Raw genomic sequence first — 19,002 nt, forward strand, 5'->3', positions numbered from 1 at the left:
AACACCAACGACTTCTTTAGATTGCAGGTTACTTATGGCAATCTTCCAACAACTATAAAACTGAAATATGGGATGAACCGGTACAATGTAAAATCTAGCTCTCATCTTAGCATGCTACTTGTCAAGTATTATTGTTTACCACTGTCAAAATATAAAGGTGCGTCAGTGTTATAAATCTCATTTGAATGGACAGTAGAAAACGACACCGGGAGTCCAATTTTTAGATTCCATCAATTGTTGTTGCAGCTTCTGCTGCGCCAGACTTCTCCCGGTAACAGATACGATAATGAATTTTGTCTAATTGACCAACATCTCGATAGTGTCAGAGTCGAAATATAACCCCAGTCAATATCACACGTTTCCAAGGACCAAGAAAAGGAAACTATCAAGAAAATAACAATACATGGAGCAACAATATGAGCAAGAGAAAAGGCCCTATCAAACTTTTGATAAAAGTGACTGTAAACGGGTGATGTATTATCATCAACTTTTTGGGAGGCGTCTAAGATTTATGAGGCATAGAAGAACACGACTGAGGTTGACAACTTTTTGGGATTCCAGACTACAGTTCGTTAACGGAACTGGAAACAAATTGGAAGATATGCTTGCAAAGAAAGCTAGAAAGTTTATTTTTTTCATAACAAACGTTGGTGGATACCTTTAGCTATTAAACTAACTCAATTATCAGAATAAGATAATGCAAAAATTTGTAATATGGTTGCAGAATTATTAGAATTGTACTGACCCTTTAATGTTATATGAAGTTGCTTTCTTTCTCTAATCATTAGAATCATTAGAGAAAAGACAATAGCTTAGTGGTACTTCTACCAATTAATTACTTTTACACTGAATAATGTTGAAGTAGTTCCATCCAAACATGTGTTCCTCAATCAATTCTCCAACTACATTGCACAAAATAGTATCAATCGATCATAAAAACCATCTAAATTTCAAATGAAATCCAAATTCATGGTGTGAATCTTGTATATTCTAGCATCAGCAAAGATGCTTAACACCTACACCTCTGCAGCGCTACTGTTTTGTTGTTGTTGCTTTTGAGGGATGATAGATTGTAATCAAATCATATCACAGCTTAACTCCTGATATTTTAAACAGTAATACCATAAATATTTGCATTTAATCATTTAAACAAACAACTTCACATGGTACTATTCTAATTTCAAGGAATATTTATGGTAGAAGCAGGACTTACCTCCATTGCGTAGAGAATGAAAGAAGATAACCAAAGAAATGACCCTGTATATCCATGGCTCTACCAAGATGATATTGCTGTCACAAAAAAATTCCTTTTGACAGCCTTATAAACTTATCTATAAACCATGAAAGATTATACTTCGCTAACAATTTAAATAACCGAATCCCCCCAGAAAAAAAAATCTAAGACTTTTCACCCTACTGTTGCCAGTGACCATAGGTAAACCTTCTAATGATTGCCAGTGACCATAGGTAGACCTTCTAATGATTGCCAGTGGATTTTTTGGTTGGCTAAATATTAACCAAGCATTTCAATATTCAGATAAATATTAAGCTCAAGTTGAACGAATCCTGACCTGCATATTGCGAGAAAGCCAAGAAATCAGTGTAAATTTCTTGACCAAATGCCCTATACGTACTATAGAGACCCGGTATGATAATTCAGGCTTATCTTTCAAAATCTATTAACTCCAACATCAGAATTTTTAGTAAACTTGCATCTGCATACACACCATTGACGCAAGAAAACTACTTAGTAAACATATTAAAGTGTCATGTCATAGCCCAAGCCATTGCTATTTTGTTGTACTCCTATATTCATTTCTAAGCTGTAGACTGTGCAGATAAATTACATTTCATTCTAATTCTGCCCCTTTATAAAAATCCATCAAGACTTCTGCAAAATGAAATAAGGCCACTTAAGAATCTATACACTCTAAAGAAGTATATGTAACTGAATTGGACACTACAGATCCCCATAGCAGTGTTTTTACCTTCTTCTTTTTTTTTTGTTTATACTCTCAAAACCTCTGTGTCAAAAACCTTTTGCTTATGTTCAAGTTTAGCTAAGACACATCAAAAGATTTTATGTTCAAGTTTAGCTATCAATTCAACTTGATTAGTTTCTCACGTTGATTTGAGTAGCATGTGTGACACCATGAGTTTAGGCTCTTTGCTATATATTCACACTTTCACTTTCACAATTTAAAACAGCACATTGAAATACCAGTAATCTTCGAAACTTTCGATATGTGCAATAGATTTTTTAATTATAAAACACATATGGAACTATATAGCGACCATAAGTAAACGTGCAAATGAAGATATCGATGTCATCTATTTGAAGCAAATCAATACAACCATGCATAAAAATAATGATAAATGACAAAGAAAAACCTCCACCATAGAGATGCCATTTCTATTCATATGAATACGGTTGTGCGTCGAGATAAATATCAAACCTTGAAGTGGGAGGTGAAACTTAATAGATTCAGGCTTCCCCCAGTTCTTCTTTCAGAGTAAAAATGAAAGATCAAATTTTCCTCGTTTTATTTTCCTACCAGGAAACCAACAAAAATTAGGAGATTGAGTACTTACATGTAGAAATGTGAATCCACAACATAGGAAAAAAAATGCAGCAAGGTACCAATCAAACATCTTCACGAACAAAACCAAATGGAAAAGAACATTCACATTTTGGCTGAATCAACGACAATTCCTTGAGCATTGTAAGGCCCGAAACATACTGAATCATACCGGCATCTGAACTTCTAGCTAAACAAAATAACAAATATTTTAAGACCATGTATTCATCCTTTCAATAATATTGTAACAATCTTTCATTACACCAAATATACAACTAACACTTCCATATGCTCAGTAAAATAAAAAATAACAAAAAATTCCATATGCTCGGTAAAATAAAAAATAACAAAAATTTAAACGGGATGTCTACTACATAAAATAGAAATCTAACAAAGATACCCATTTCATAATACTAACAAAGGGTGTAAATTGGAACAAATCTATTTTAAAGGTTCATAGAACACAATGAAGATGAAAAGCAAAAACAATCAGCTAAAAATCAATCTGATTAAAAAATAAAAAAGACAGTAGCAATGGATTTTAAGATCATTAGAAAAATTAAAAGATTACTTTCCTAAAAAATCTTCCAAACATGTTATAGAACCAAAACCAACTTATCAAATCCAAACTACCCAAACAGATTAAATGTGACTTTATAAATTGAACAATGAACCCAGTGATGTACTAATTTCACAATCAACGAAATAACTGAATCTAAAATATGAAAATTATTACTAAATGAACCCAGTGAGACAGAAAAATAAAACCAAATTAAAATTGGGTGAAAACATAATCAACTAAAATAACAGTGATTAATACCTGGGGTTGTAGAGTTGTGCGATGGAGCGTTTGTTACGACAACCTAGATTTCACAAAGAGAAACTGAGGAAGAAGGTGAGAGAAAGGCTAGGGTTTTACAAAGATGTTTTATACAGAAGAAGAGAAACGTTTGAAATTAATTGGTAACATTGTTTGATAGGAAAAAAGAAACGCCTTCAGGTTTCCCGGGATCTCGAAATCTCACGGTCTCTCCATCTCAGAGTTTCTCCGATGACATGTGTGTGAAGATAAATGTCAAAATCCATTTAGGATGCACACCCATTTTTTTTTAAATCATTCTCCAACCCGGATGTCATAAATCAATGTATGCATGACTTTAGGTAGAAAATGTCAACGAGAATGTCTAGTTTCCTACATTTCCTTTAACATTGTCTATCATCCTAGTAAGCTTTTTTAAATTAAAAATATATTTTATTTACTAAAATTAATTCTAATACAATAAATAATCATTTTTAGATCTAATAAAATCTTAAAATTATTAAACATAAAATTTACATTTAATAAGAAAATGACCACAAACAACACCATTGGAGATGAATAACTTTTTTCACCTAAACTTAAGGAAAATTTGGAATAAAAATGTCTTGTTTGTGTTGCCACATAGGAAATACATACAACAACCATTGGAGAAGCTCTCAGTTTTCCCTAATTCACTACCGCAAATAGGGATGGCAATGGGGCGGGTATGGGGCGGGGACCTTGAATCCCATCCCCTACCCATTCGAAAAACCAAAACCCATCCCCTACCCGTTCCCCATAAAAATGGGGCGGGCACGGATACGGGGAATCCCCGTAGGGGATGGGTTTCCCATGGGTTACCATAACATTACAATAAATATTTAAAATTTTGTAAATAATAATATTTTAAAAATAATTATAATGATTCAAACAATGATACTAACATAAGCAGTGCATTTTGAAATTTTAAGTTTATAATAACCAACTAAAACTGAAAAATAAATGAAACAATTGATCCACAATTAAGTACTATGATCCCTTTTACTTCTTAGTTCCCCATTATTAACCATGTTCCTCTATGTTAATCATCTCATCATGATTTTCTTCGTTATCTTCCAATAAAGTTCCTCGATCAGATATAATAGACTATGGTATGGGCCGGGTATGGGGTGGGGACCTTGAATCCCATCCCCACCCCATCCCCGCATCACTACTTTCGGGGATTCCCCGTACCCCATCCCGTTCCTCGTTTATACGGGTAAAACTCTAACCCATGGAGACGGATCCTCACGAAGATGGGTTTGGGTGGGGCAAATTGCCATTCCTAACCGCGAAATAGATGGCCGAACCGCTGAAGAAAGGGGGATTTTTGGGTCTAATGTTTTACGTTTTTCTAAGGGCTTGTCCTAGTTATGGTTTGGCACGTTAAGTGCACACGCTTTATTTCACAAAAACATTGTTTTAGATCGTGGCTTAATCTCGTCCGTTCTTTATGTACTCAAAATGTAGATTACCGTGGATTGGATAGTGACTCCATCTAAGCCATCCTTTACGTGTCCGAACTGTAGATAACCATCCATTAGGTAAAACACCATTGTCCCTTATAATATATAGATATCAACAACCTAAATACCCAATCAAATCTCTCACACCACATCGAGAGTTGCGCTTACCTCCCGTCCCATTGGCCGGTAAACAAAACCCTCGCTCCTGATTGGCTGAAAAACAAGTTAGCTCCTTACATTTCGTGGCCGTCAATTTTTAATTGAACAGATTCGATCTGATGCTCCAAATTTAGTGGTTGCGTCCACCCTCTTTTATGTTGGTAGGTAGACGGAACCCTTGATTCTGGTTGGCTGAAATTCGTTAAAATTTCTTACACCACGTTTACATGATATTAATAAAATCTGAATCGTATAATCAAATCAATAATAGAGGGCCAGGATATTTTAGGGGCGCGAAATATTAAAAAAAAAACGAAATCTCGAAAATCTTATTATTAACTATACAAAAAATTGATATGAAAAGAAACGTTTTAAATGTTGTAATTTTTTAAATAGAAAATCTTATTAATTTTCAAATTTGAAATAAATTACTTACCATAAGGTTGCCTATTTATAGAATCTTTTTAGATATGCTCGTGCAGGATTTCCTTGTTGAATTATAATTATGGAATTGTGACTATATATGATCCGGACGATTTTTTTTAATTGAACAGATTCGATCTGATGCTCCAAATTCAATGGTTGCGTCCTCCCTTTTGGAGTGTCTCTTGACGACCTGTTCTTGGGGTGTCTCTTGACGTTGTTTCTCATCTTGATCTGACCCTTCTTCTCGAAATGATAGGGTAAGTGCAGTGATGTGTGCCATCAGTTCTATTAGAGCATTGATCGGTCGGACTCACAAGTGTTGCTATATCAATTTATTGCCAAATTTAGTTGTCAAAACTATATCTTGATTTATAGTCTACAATTAGTTAAATCTCGGTCTATGATAGAGGTAGTTGAGAAACGAACCAGTCATCATTTGCGTTCTACCGTTGGAAGGCGAAGATCAACCAAAGCTTTTTGAGAACTTCATCAACAAAAGGTAAGTGAGAACTGAACCATTTATTGCTTAAGTTATATTCACCTTTCTATCCTTGAGACATTTGTCGCATAACTAATTAGACTAGCTTGCATAAACAAGAATTTCGAGTCGAGAACTAATTATTTAGTTTACGAATTTATCGAAATATAATGACTAAGCTTAATAAATGTTTGTTCATACTAGATCAATTTCGGTGGAAAATTTTGCAGTGGAAATAATAGGGAAAAGTAAGAAATAGAGAAGGAGAAGAACTTGATATTGATAAAGAGGCATCAATCAATTACATACATATAATGTTCTCTTATATACATGAAAGGGAAGACCTATTCATCTAATGGACCGCACATCCATGAGCCATAGGCCCCATAACACTCCCCCTTGTGCGTTTCAATAACAAAGCTTTATACATAGTGCTTCACATATAGTGTTTTAAATGTAGTTCTTCAAATGTTGTTCTCTCCTTGATGACTTGTACTGAAATCAGTTGCCTCATTAAAACCTTGACAAGGGAAAAACCCAGTGGGACAAAACCTTATTAAAACTCTTCACATGTAGTACTTCACATGTTGTCTCGTACTTTACATGTAGTTCATCACATGCAATACGATCTTCAAAGACCGACATGTCTAAGTTAATTGCCTCGATTGAACTTCTTTAGGAGAATTCAGAGGGACAAAACCTGAACTAAAGAAAGAGTACAATATTAAGAAAACTTAGAACATATTTGGATGCGTATACGTTGCCTCATTAAAACCTTGACAACGGAAAACCCAGTGGGACAAAACCTTGACGAAGGGAAAAGAGTACAACGTGACAGATGTAAGTAAAGGTGATCCGTTGCAGATGATCACTTTGCTCTGTTGAAGTTGATTAGTTGCTTCACAACTCATAAGGAAGAAAATCCTTGTGGGGAAGACAATAGCCTTAGTTAGCAAATTACTTCCTGGTGTTTGTTGTTGTATCATTAAAAACCTTGTCGAGTATTAAAACCCTGTGGGGAAAAAGCAACCTCGGTGAAGGAAAATAGTTCAACACAACATTAGATAGTTGAAGGAGGCGGGGTTGTTATGGAAGAGGGTGGTGCATCCTTCTTTGGCGGCTCAAAACTGGAAGTTTATTCGTGGTGCGTGTGCTACTCTTGATAAGGTACGTAGTAGATTTAAAATTCAACTTGCATCTAAATGTAGTGTGTGTCAGATTGAGGAGGAGTCTCTCCATCATATTCTTTGGAGCTGTAATTTTGCGCGTCAAGCTTGGAAGTGGATTGAAGGTATTTTCAAAATTAAACCTAATTATGATATCATTAATTCTTACCAAAAGGCAAAAAATCATAGTGGTATTGTTAAGGATTTGTGGTTGGTAGTGAATTTGGTTGTGCGATCAGAATTATGGTTCACTAGGAATAAAAAAGTGTATGAAAAGAAGAAACCTTGTTGGTCTTTATTTCAAAAACGTGTTTTTAGTCTGATGCAAGATTATTCAGTTCGTATGAAGAGTTATATGCATAATTCTATGGATGACTTGAGAATTCTAGATTTCTTTAGGGTTCGGCATAGAAAGGTGAAGTTTATTGATCCCAAGGAGTGTTTTTGGTTTCCTCCTAATGATAATGAATTGCTTTTGTGCACGGATGGCGCATCAAGAGGTAATCCTGGGGTGGCGGGAGCTGGTGCTGTTGCAAGGAATGCAAATTGTGAAGTGGTAGGTGCAATGTGTATTGGTTTGGGAGTTACTTCTAATTATTTGGCTGAATTGTATGGTATTATTGTGGGTATGGAGTGGGCAGTTCAGTGGGGTTATACGTGCATTGTTATTAGATCAGATTCTACAAGTGTGTTGAGGGCTTTAGAAGAAGATAACGTTCCTTGGTTTGCTAGGCAAAGATGGATGGAAGTTAAAGGTTTATATGGTTCAATTCGTTTTGAGCATTCTTTTAGAGAGGCAAATTTTGCAGCTGATACAATGGCAAAGCGTGGTTGTTTATTAGAGGACGGGGTTGGTTTTCACTTTGAAGGTCGACCAGTTTTTTTAAGTTCTATTGAGTTTCCAAATGTAATTTATTATCGTTTTAAATAGGTTTTAGGAGTTTTTTAGGGGTTTCTCTGATCCCTTTTCTCCTTCACCTATCTTGTAAATATCTTTTTATATCAATATATTTGACTTAGCAAAAAAAAAAAACATTAGATAGTCCTCCTGATGTCAGGCAATTTTCATTAGTCTAATGCAGTCAAAAGGAGTTTATCACACTTTACTTTGGTGACTTGAATGTTTATAAGACCCTGTTGTTGATTCTGGAAGTTCGTTGCTTAAGAGAATACCGCGTTTCATTTCTTTGATTAAGATATTTTTAGTAATATCAACGCGATCGTTATATCTTCAACGTTCAACATACTTGATGTTTTTAGTGTTGTCTCGCTAAAAATCTTGTCGAGTACCAAAACCCTTTGGGAAAAAATATTCTCGATCGAAGGGAAAAAGAGTACAACACAACTTCAATTTCGAAGTAAAATATGTCGACATCATATCCTTGGATCCTCCCCCTGATGTCGGCATCTCCCTCTAATTACTTTCAGAGTTGTTCCAGACAGTTCCTTTAGTCATGTAGTTTTCGAAACTGAATATCGATAATGACTTAGAGAATAGTCTATCATATCTTCCCCTGATCACTTTCGTTGGAGAAGATATTATTGTTCCTTTATAATCAACAGCTTTTGGATTGCACTTTCATTAGAATTCATTTTTATGTCCTTATAGGGAAATTTTTTTTTATGTCAATGGTTACTTTTGAGTACATGATTACATTCACTATACCATTCCAATGACGTTGCGTTGGCGCAGAGCTATATCTAGCTAACAAGTTCCCTGAGGATGTAAAATTTAATCGAGTACATTATTATTCCAAGTACAAAAATGCGTCTACTGTACTTAGATATGGGAATTTCATCTCCCAACACATCTTCGTCATCTTCCTTTAGACGAAATGGTCTCTTACTTACATTTGAACCTCGACTAATCATGGGAGTGCTATCAGGATGCATGTCTTTGTTAAATTTCCTAACAACTTTAGGCATATGCAAACTTGTGGAATAATATACCACAAACTTAGTATTCGGTCGAGCTTTCCCCAGACTTTTCATCTCAAATTCGGATTTCAAATAGCTTTTAAGGTCTCTTATTACATAAAGAGTACCCATCATGTCTGTACCATCGACATAGATAGCTACAACTCCAAATCATGAACTTTTTTGTGAATACGCAAGGAAAAATAACTTACTTGTTTATCCCCTCCAAATCAAATAGTCACTTAGACGGTTATACCACATCCGCCTAATTGCTTCAATCTATAAGTGAGCTTTATATCTAACTGTAAACGCACTCTGTGGTTTAGAGTCACTTAATTTGGGAAACAAAGGCTATCAAGTACTTTTGTAAATATCTTTTATCTCTTGATTCTTTCAGAGATACGTAACAACCACATACATATGCCGCATTTCAAGTCCTTTTGAAATTACCAAGCTAACTAAGTAACGGAACACTATAAAGTTCATTACAAGAGAACAGTTCATGGGCTTTGTGAGAAACCTCGCACCACAAGGCGAGTCTTTATACTTTAAGACTGCTTTCCTCTCATTATGCTTTGTGACAAAATAATCATATGTCCAATAGACTTTACACTTGGTTGGTTAGCACTACCATACCAAATACCTGTATATTTGTCAAAGAACCAAGTTCTATCTGGATTATATAGGCCAAATATGCTCTTCGCTGACATTAAGCAATAAGAAGCATGGTTCGATCTCGTCGTGCTCTATTTTATTGAGCAACTATATATAAAAATAATCATTAATATGTTCGCACGATCTTTCCATTGACTCATGTGTGTTCTCATAATCCTTTAGGATTTCATTGTTCTCTGGAATCATTAAATTTCGGAGCGTCCTCCAGTATTGATTCATGGACATAGTCAGAGACAATCAAATGAGATGATTTCATTAATGATATAAATTAGGTTGTTCCTTACTCATCTACTTCTTTTCTAGGTGAGTATTGATCGAACCTGGTGGTCTCTCCATCTTCGTTTGTGGAGCCACAACCTTAACTACACTTCCACCAAGTGTAGTAGTTACAACACCCTAGTCTACGGTGTACCCCATACTGAGGATTTCTAACCACGTTTGCAGCTGGTAAGTGTAATCTTGTCACATTGTCAATATCAGTGTACTTTCTGAAATCGATTATTCTTTGTCACTTCACATTTACATTTGTGGAGTACAAGAATCAATATGAGACACAGTGGGAACACACCATGACAATTCCTGTCGTTCCCTTAGAAAATACTTTTTCTTATCTCCCCCTAACAACGAGAAAACTGTCTCATTAAAATGACAACCCACAAATCTAGCGGTAAGAGATCTCCCGCCAAAAAGGTTTAAAATGCGGATAATTATTGGGAACTCATTTCCAACATAACTACTTAACAATTTTGAAGACCCGTCATAGTACGATATGGAGTCGTAATGGCACATATATAGGGCAACCAAAATGCGTAAGAACACGAATGTCAGGCTTAAATCCAGTTTCCAACTGGTACACAGAAAAGGTTGACTAACATTGGGTTCTAAAACGAATTAAGTAAGATGCGTGTAATATTTCATATTCCCCAAGCAGTTAAAGGTAGGTCTGTACGCATAACCATGCCTTATGCACCATCTGTAACCTTTGATGATAGCCTTTGCGAGACCATGGGGTATAGGATGCTCTACATTGATCCTATTAAACATGGAGTAACCATCAAGTCCTTTTGATGTATACTCTCTAGTATTTACAAGGGGTGGTGAGTCCTTACATGTAAAATATGTGCTAGTAGTTTTCCAAACGCAAATTTCTTGGGAACTATAATTAGTCCAAAATGTCAAAACATTCACCAGAGCCATAAGTCACTTTAATGGTCCGCATTCTGCATGAATATTTTTCTGAATTTCACCTTGTTTTCTTTTAAATTTTACCATTTGCATCTTAGGATGGTCTCGATCCTGTTTTACTGAAGACTTTGTAAAAATGAGTAATATTCTTTCTTACCTAAAAGAATAATGGGAAGGGGGTTGTGCATCTAGTACTTTAGAAAACACTTATTGAGAGATATGCCGTCATTTCACATTTTGTCAATCTTTTTCCCATTGTCTCGTCCACTCAAACACAGTGATGTACATATGATTCCTTTCAAAATGAAACATCATGTCACAACCAAAGTGCCTTTATGGTTATGTAAAATCCTGTATGAATCAATTCCCAACATTTCATCCTCGGAGTCAATATGGATAAAATAATCCAAATACTATAGTGATTTACATTTCACTAGATTGACTCATTAGTTTCTCTAAGATATCTTTCCTTTCAAATATATTAGAGACTATAAAAGATGCAATAAATTACATTCTCATCATTGTGAGTTTCCATATGATATCCACTTGCATGGGTATCTTTGGAATTTAACAAGGTGATTAGCTATCGGTACATATAGAGATTTTGTGACTTTTAATCCTTGTTCCATCTTGGAAACAAAATTTGAGCATTGCTTCGCTCGATAATCCAATATCGTAGTCACATTACAAAGAATTAGTTCAAAAACTAGTGTATATTCCTTAAATTAGTGGGAGAAAAACCACTATCAGTTAGTCGTTGAATCTTGAGAGATTTAATAAGTGGTGTGGCCTTATTCGCAACAAAAGTGGGATTTAACTCAAGTACTTTAGAGTGAATATATGTTACGTTTCAGAGGGGATGATATATATTTCATCCAAATATATCTCAAGTGTATTAGAAAACTAATGTCTCTTGGAAATGATGTACTTTTAATTCCATAAGTGCAGACAATGTGTAAAGTTCAACTGAATAAGATAGTCAATTTGCTAAGCATAGTTCTTCTTGCCAATAAATTTGATTTTTAAAGTATGACCTCCCTCTGGAAATCGGTTGTTACTATGGTACCCGCATTGCATTCCTTGTACCAATACCAGTAGAAATATTCATTCCCAACTCTTTTCTTTTGATGTGAGCTGAATGACATCTTATCTTGATCCCATGTTCGGTTGATACCTGTACTTTGGTGTTTTTACTACCTGGGACAATAATACATATTTCTCTCATATATGTATATGTTCGTTTTCACATGCTTCACACGAGTCAGTATGCCTAAACCTCATTACTTTGGGGTTTTTCATTTTCAATGTTGCTACGATTAGCTTAGTTTGAGAAATTTCTTTATCTCAAAAGGACAACAGAATCTCACTTCGCATGTCAACCACTTACTTTAGGTTGAATATATTACTGAAGATATTGAATCTCTTGTTGGCTTACTTCAAGATAGACTGGTTTGTTAGTACCATGAATGAAGTAGAAAAATGGAAAAAAATAATTTCCGACTCATATCGCCCTTTGTAAGTGCTTCCACAAAAATTGGAATGCATGTGCTTAGAAACATAAGGTATATTTAGCTCCACCTAGACGGTGCTTTGTCATTGGCATAAGGTTTTATGAAGGAATATATTCATTTCTCACAAAGAAATGATTTCCACAACAAAAAAACATAATAATGGTTCTCAAGTACTTTTGGATCCAAAATGTTATTTTTGAGTCGAGTTGGGACCAAACCGTAAAGTGCCATAATAAAGGACATTAAAATAAATAATTCCAGTATAATAATCCTCAAACCAAATTTCTTTATAATCAAAATGGATTTTTATAGACCAAATTTCTTGATGGTTCTAAAGGTCAATCGGTTAAGTCAGAAATCCAGCCAATAATCATAATTCAGTTAACAGTCAAAGTTGATAGTCAATAACCAACCAATGATAATAACCCCGTTAATGATTGACAATACTTAGTCAATTGCCAACAATAACGTCATAACATTATAATAGTGCAGACATTACAAAAAAAAAACAATGTGAAAAATAACACGAAACATGGAATGGTGCATAAGTTACAATTTATTTATTGATTTAATACAAACAAAATGAATGAAAAATAATAAAAACGGACGTTATAATTAATTAAACAAATAATAAAAGCAGACGTTACAACTAATTAAACAAATAATAAAAACAAACGTTGTAACTAATTAAACAAATAATAAAAGCAGGCGTTACAACTAATTAAAACAGACGTTACAACTAACTAAAAACGTTGCGACTAATTAAACAAATAATAAAAGCAGACGTTACAACTAATTAAACAAATAATTAAAACAGACGTTACATCAAAAGAAAAGACGTGATCGTGTAACACTTCTACACGACCCCACTACTCCATCACTTTACTTCCTCCACTTCCTATGAGATGAGGGTTGCGCTCAATGACTTGTATAAATAGGTTCCTCAACCTATTTCCAAAAACACAAGAGACAAGCATAGAAAACCAAGTGTTGTCACAGTATCCAGAAAACACCAGAGCTGACAGCTTACATTGTGCAAGACAGTTCAACATTCTGATACAAGTCATAAATAGCCAACACTTTCACAATTTCAACACCTTCTTCGCTTCCCTCTCTAAGATCAACCCAATCTCCTTCACTTTGTGACCAAAGCAAGTCTGGAACGACCATTTCTTGGTTTAGTCCAGAATTGTATAGATTGATCTCTCGAATCAAAAGCACTCATGCAGTGCATTTGTTTAGGGTTGAGATTCATTTCTCATCCACACACACCCAAAATTACCAAAACCAGCAGAAATAGTTTTCACCCATAAACAATTGGCGACCATAGTGGGAGATTAATCTCTCGGTTGCAAGATCAATTTTCAATTTCATTTCAATTTGTTCATATTGCAAGATGGTAAAACTTAGGTCAGGATTAGCGATCAATTCCTATGGAACTAGCGCCGACAACACTCTTGGTGTCGATATCCCTGTCAGTGGAGATGTCGTGCAGAATGTGGTCAATACATCTCGTGGAGTCGTCTCCTCTACCACCAACACCAGCGGAGCAGGAGATATTCCAGTGGGTGTGACGCCTCCTATCACTAGAGCCAGAGCAGCCGCAAACCCTGATATTTCTTCAAGTGTAACGCCTCCAGTCGTCACTAGAGCCGCGGCCACTCCCCTATCAGGGCGGGGGACTGGAGGAACAAGAGCAGGACAACCCTCTATTACCATGGTAGATTTGATGGAAAGACAGGAAGTTCTTGCTAAGACTCAGACATACATGGTTGCAACTCAAAAGAGGTACTCACTTTTCTCAAGACATTGACTGAACGGTTGCCACAGGAGCCGCGACAGCCCCAGGAACCAACAAGGAGCGCAATCAATACACCCGAAGCAGGCACTTCAGCGGTGCGCGCCTACATGGACGAGGAAACTCGTGAACACCCAAGGGAAAGAGACCAGCCATCCAACTTCATCACGCGTGAGGACCTGGAGCGATTCCTCCAAAATCGGGGCAAAGGAAATTCAATGGAAGCACACCAGCATCAACCTCCATACCCTCAAGACGTGCAACGGATTCCTCTTCCAAGAGGGTACACCTCTCCTCAATTTTCCCTTTACGATGGTACTGGTAACGCTCGTGAACATATCTCTCAATTTTTGGAATCTTTAGGAGAACATGAATACAACCATGTTCTCCGCCTGAAAGAGTTCTCGAAGTCACTTACTAGAAAGGCATACACCTGGTACAACAATATCGCACCTAACAACATATCCAATTGGAGTGAGATGGTCAGTTCCTTCTACAGGAAGTACTTCTTTGTGTCTGAGCAGATCACCTTTTCATACTTGAGAAGAATATTTCAACGGATAAACGAGCATCCAAACGACTTCGTTAAGAGGTTTAGGATTCAAGCGTTGGATTGTCATGATCTGAACGTCACCGAAAGCCAGTTGGTGGAGCTATGCATTAACGGAATGGTTCCCATATACCGAGCTTTGTTGGAGAATCCGGGATTTCAAACATTTTCGGAGCTCCACGAAGCCGCTAAGCGTTCGGCCATGACAACCCCAGCATTGTTAGAAAGAACCAGAATTGTTCGAAACGAAGATACACGTGAGAGTCGAGGAAGCAGGCGTCTCATCAACAAGCAGTATAACACTGGTCCTTCTGTGAGCGTGGTGGGCGAAGGAGGAAAAAGGAAAGCTTCAGCAACGGAACGAGAACCGAAGCGTGCAGCTTCAGCGCAGACAACTTCATCTCGAAAGGGAAAGGGCAAGGCTCCTGTGCAATAAGCTGGAGATACCTTCCCGGACTTCCCATTTCCCATGAATGAAGTCATCGAACTCTTAGAAGCATGGATTCAAGATAACGCGATCAAGCTACCTCCTCTTAGACGTCCGCCAACCGAGGAAGAGATGGTTAATCCCAAATATTGTTGTTACCATAGGTTCGTCCATCACCCGACTAAAGATTGCAACAAATTGAAGCACATTTTCAGAGAAAAGGTAGAGGCAGGATAACTCCAGTTAGGAAATGAAGGAGTTCATAGGGATCCTCTTCCTATTAGGAGCTGCATGATCTCCGGGGATTTCGTTCACAAGACTGTACAGTCTATGATGGAACATTAGTGTGAAATCCTGTATTTCTCTAAGGCACAGCGTCAAGACATATTTGCAGCCATCAACCGCATTGTGTCAGGCAGGCTTATATATCCAGAAGTGGATACAATTTCGAAGCCTCGGTCTTTCCTGGAAGACGCAACCGGCAAGAGTAACTGGGGACTCTTGATTGTCATCGTTTAAAGGATGTCAAATTTTATAGCACATTGATTGATGCATCTTCCGAATTCAACATCATCACTGTCAAGATCCTGAAAGCCGCAAAGATCTCAAGACAGGAAGCTATTCTTAGCCCAACCATAATCAAGAGTTCAGAAGGAGAGTTCGTGGACGCCTATGGGTACATCGATCTCGAAGTTAAAGTGGGTGACGCTCTGACACATGCTAAATTTTACATAGTCAAGGAATACCTGAATTATGATATGGTCCTGGGACGCTCGTGGATACACGACAACAAAATAATGCGGGGAGTATGTCCTTTGCATGTTTCAACACCTGAAAGGATTTCCAACAAACCATCCAGTCCTGAAGACTACCTGTTGTCGTATCGACATCTTGCAGATGTGACACAACTTCCCGGAGAGTGCCCGTCAGCATACCTTAAAAGGTTCCGAGCTCAAGTAAATCTCATCAAACAACCCTTTTTACAACCAGTCACTTCTTCTTCTGATAAGTCCTGGGGACTCGCTCCAATCAACAATCCAACCACCACTAGGAGGTGTGAATGGGAGGCCGGTCCTTTTAAACGATTTTTCAAAAGTTTAGAAGCCATCTCGATCAAAAATGACGGGTCCAAGGACCAGGTAGTTACACAACGCCCAAATCCATTTCAAATTGGAGACTTGGTAACAAAGGCGACCGCATTTCAAGTTGGGGATGTGACAGTGAAAGTAACCGCCCAGTCTGATTCACCTACAGAAAGGGAAGATAAGCCGTATCTAGTGGCAGATGTCATCTTAGACGATTACTGCAAGCTCATCAATGCGAACAAACTGGAAGGCGTGACGATTCACTCACGTTGGCTCAAACTCTACAAGACCTAAGACGCCGTGCTACCATTTCCTCCAGCGTTCTCCATAAACGTTGTGTTGTTCTTTCCTCCAGTGTTCTCTTTAATATTCCTTCTAGAAATTTCCCTTTTCATGCAATATTTGTAATTCCTCCAAAATGATTACACTACTTGCATTCATAGTTAGGGTTTCAATTTTCAAATTAATCAAAGTACTATTTCCTTTTAAGGAATTTCTTTACTTCTTAGAGATGACACAAAATTCTGAGTCATCTTGAATCATCATTACCCACCAGATTAAACCAGAAAGAAAACCCTAAAAAGAAAAACCTTTCGTATCCTTTGAAAACGTTGGAAGAATATGTACAGAGAAAAATGGGAAAGCGCCTTGAGCAGGCTACTCCAACAGAAATTGGATAGGTCTCATGATAGGAGGGTAGACAGGTTCGTGGTATTTCATCACGGCATTGCTTTTTCATCACAAGCATAGCATGCGATCACATGGAGGCACATCGCTGAGATTCTGATACAGCCTTAATAGAAGATTTATTTCTAACATAAATAAAAACCCTTGTTCAAACAAGCAAGCAAGAGGTGGAAGACCTTGAAATCAGCTGCCACTGAGTACAAGGAGAAAATGTTCACAAATTACGAGAAAATACTCGTCAAAAAAAAAGGGAAAAAGGGGATATTCAGTCATCAGGGAGATCGACCGTGTCTTCACTACCGTTGGAGTCTACTTCAACATCATCATCGCGGACCGCCGCTGCTTCTTTCTTTGGATCTGCGTCGGCTTCCCCTTCGGATGTTTCTGCAGTAACCTTCTCCGCTTCAACATCCTCAGTAGGGATAGCTTTCATATCTTCCTCAAGGGCCACCGCGGCGTTGGAAATTATGCTGACAACCTTTGGGCACTCGGGATCATCCGTATCAGAATCAAGGATTATCACGCCATTTTGGATCACATAGTCACACTTATCTTCATTTGGAGGGCGTTCATGTTCAACTCTTCGCCTCTTCAGCCGTGCCGTAAACCTCTCAGCCCTCGCGCTTACCGATGATAGCAACGCTTCATCGTGTCTCCTTTTTTCTTCTTCGTCGATTGAAGCCAAGAGAGTTTGAATGCGTTTCAAGCGATGTGCAGATGCATAATTGACATGCCCTGTATAGCATAGCCAGCCTCGCGAAGTGGGAGATCAAGTTTATCCATCACCATCTCGAACGCGTCAGCCTCAGGTTTGTTGACTTCAAAGCTTCTTTCCGGAGAGGTACCACAGTAGTCATCACCAGCAGCCTCCATGAGATTCTGCAGGAAGAGGTTATGATTGTATCAATATAGATATATGCATAAAAAAAATCATCATGATTAATCAGAAGATCTGATAAGCCTGGAGCAATACCTGGAATAGAGGAGATAGTGGTTTTGCGATGGGAGGAGTTTCAGAGCTTTCTTTATATTTCACAAGTTAACAAGATCCCGGGAAGAAAATGAGTCTCCACTTGCCGTCTGCAAAGGCTACACATGCGGGATAACGATCAGTGGATGTTTATCGAATATTTAAGGGCAGTTACCGTGCAGTAAGAGGAAATGCATCTCGCCCAAGGAACGAGCCAGACTCCATCCTGGTAACACGCGTTGAAACCTCTTCTGTAAATTTATTTTTATTTGTCACCATCTAATGTCTATCCCACAATAGTGTAACCATTATGCGCTAGGCAGGGGACTTAATGTTGATGGTGGATTTTAGTTCAGGGCTAAAATTATTAAAAAAAACAGATTTAGTGTGCCGACATCCTGCAAAGGGTAAAGCCGTGATGAGTACCTCTTCACTTCATTTATTTGAAGCAATCCAATAAATACATAAAATTCACCCAGAATGGTGCATATAGCAACAATCCCGAATATTCTGTGAATTTTTAGCATTATTAATTAATGCATGATTAGCCCAGTATTTCATTTGTTGTTCCTATCCGAACTCTCATTACTAGCATGACATGACGACTGAGTGTTCACTCTCAGTAGAGTAGCATGAATCTCCGTGCTAATATTGAGACATGCATGGAATACCCACACAGGCTACACCACCCTCTGACAGAGAGAGTCTCGCATCAACGCGTTTTGGTTAGCCTGATCAAGCATGCTTAATTTCCTTAAGGGAAATCTAGACTGTCCAAATCAGTCTCAGAAACGATCGCGGCCACACAAGTTGGTCATGCAATTTAACAAGCCCATCCAAACTCTGGCAAGAGTAGGCGAGCATCATCATGACCATCGGCGGGCCCACTTATGCCCTTGCCGGTCGAACATCACACGAACTCCTCCCAGCACGTCAAACGCCAGCCCTAAAATAGGGTGGTTGCGCTGCTTTGGAAGAAGCTCGACGAGCTTAGACTGTTCAAGGCAGTCTTAAAGTCATCACAGCCGTCTAACTTCACCAGCCTGGTTGGAAGACTTTGGTCATCGCATGATTGATCAGTGAAG

General features: G+C 37.6%; 1 long non-coding RNA gene across 7 annotated transcripts; it reads right to left on the minus strand.

The window, feature by feature from the left end:
* Nucleotides 1–718: 718 nt before the first annotated feature.
* Nucleotides 719–3,687, minus strand: LOC113342176. Of its 7 annotated transcripts, none has more exons than XR_003356496.1 (5): nt 3,400–3,687; nt 2,593–2,769; nt 1,572–1,715; nt 1,214–1,290; nt 719–1,100 (listed from the first exon to the last, which is right to left on the minus strand). It is a non-coding gene; the product is annotated as an uncharacterized LOC113342176 (long non-coding RNA). The 7 variants fall into 7 exon arrangements; XR_003356494.1 differs by adding an exon at nt 2,457–2,551 and having other exon boundaries at nt 1,214–1,715; nt 2,689–2,769; nt 3,400–3,683; XR_003356492.1 differs by adding an exon at nt 2,457–2,551 and having other exon boundaries at nt 1,214–1,715; nt 2,642–2,769; nt 3,400–3,683.
* Between the last annotated feature and the right edge of the window lie 15,315 nt (nt 3,688–19,002).

This window comes from Papaver somniferum, unplaced genomic scaffold (assembly GCF_003573695.1).
Source record: "Papaver somniferum cultivar HN1 unplaced genomic scaffold, ASM357369v1 unplaced-scaffold_35, whole genome shotgun sequence".
Lineage (NCBI taxonomy): Eukaryota > Viridiplantae > Streptophyta > Magnoliopsida > Ranunculales > Papaveraceae > Papaver > Papaver somniferum.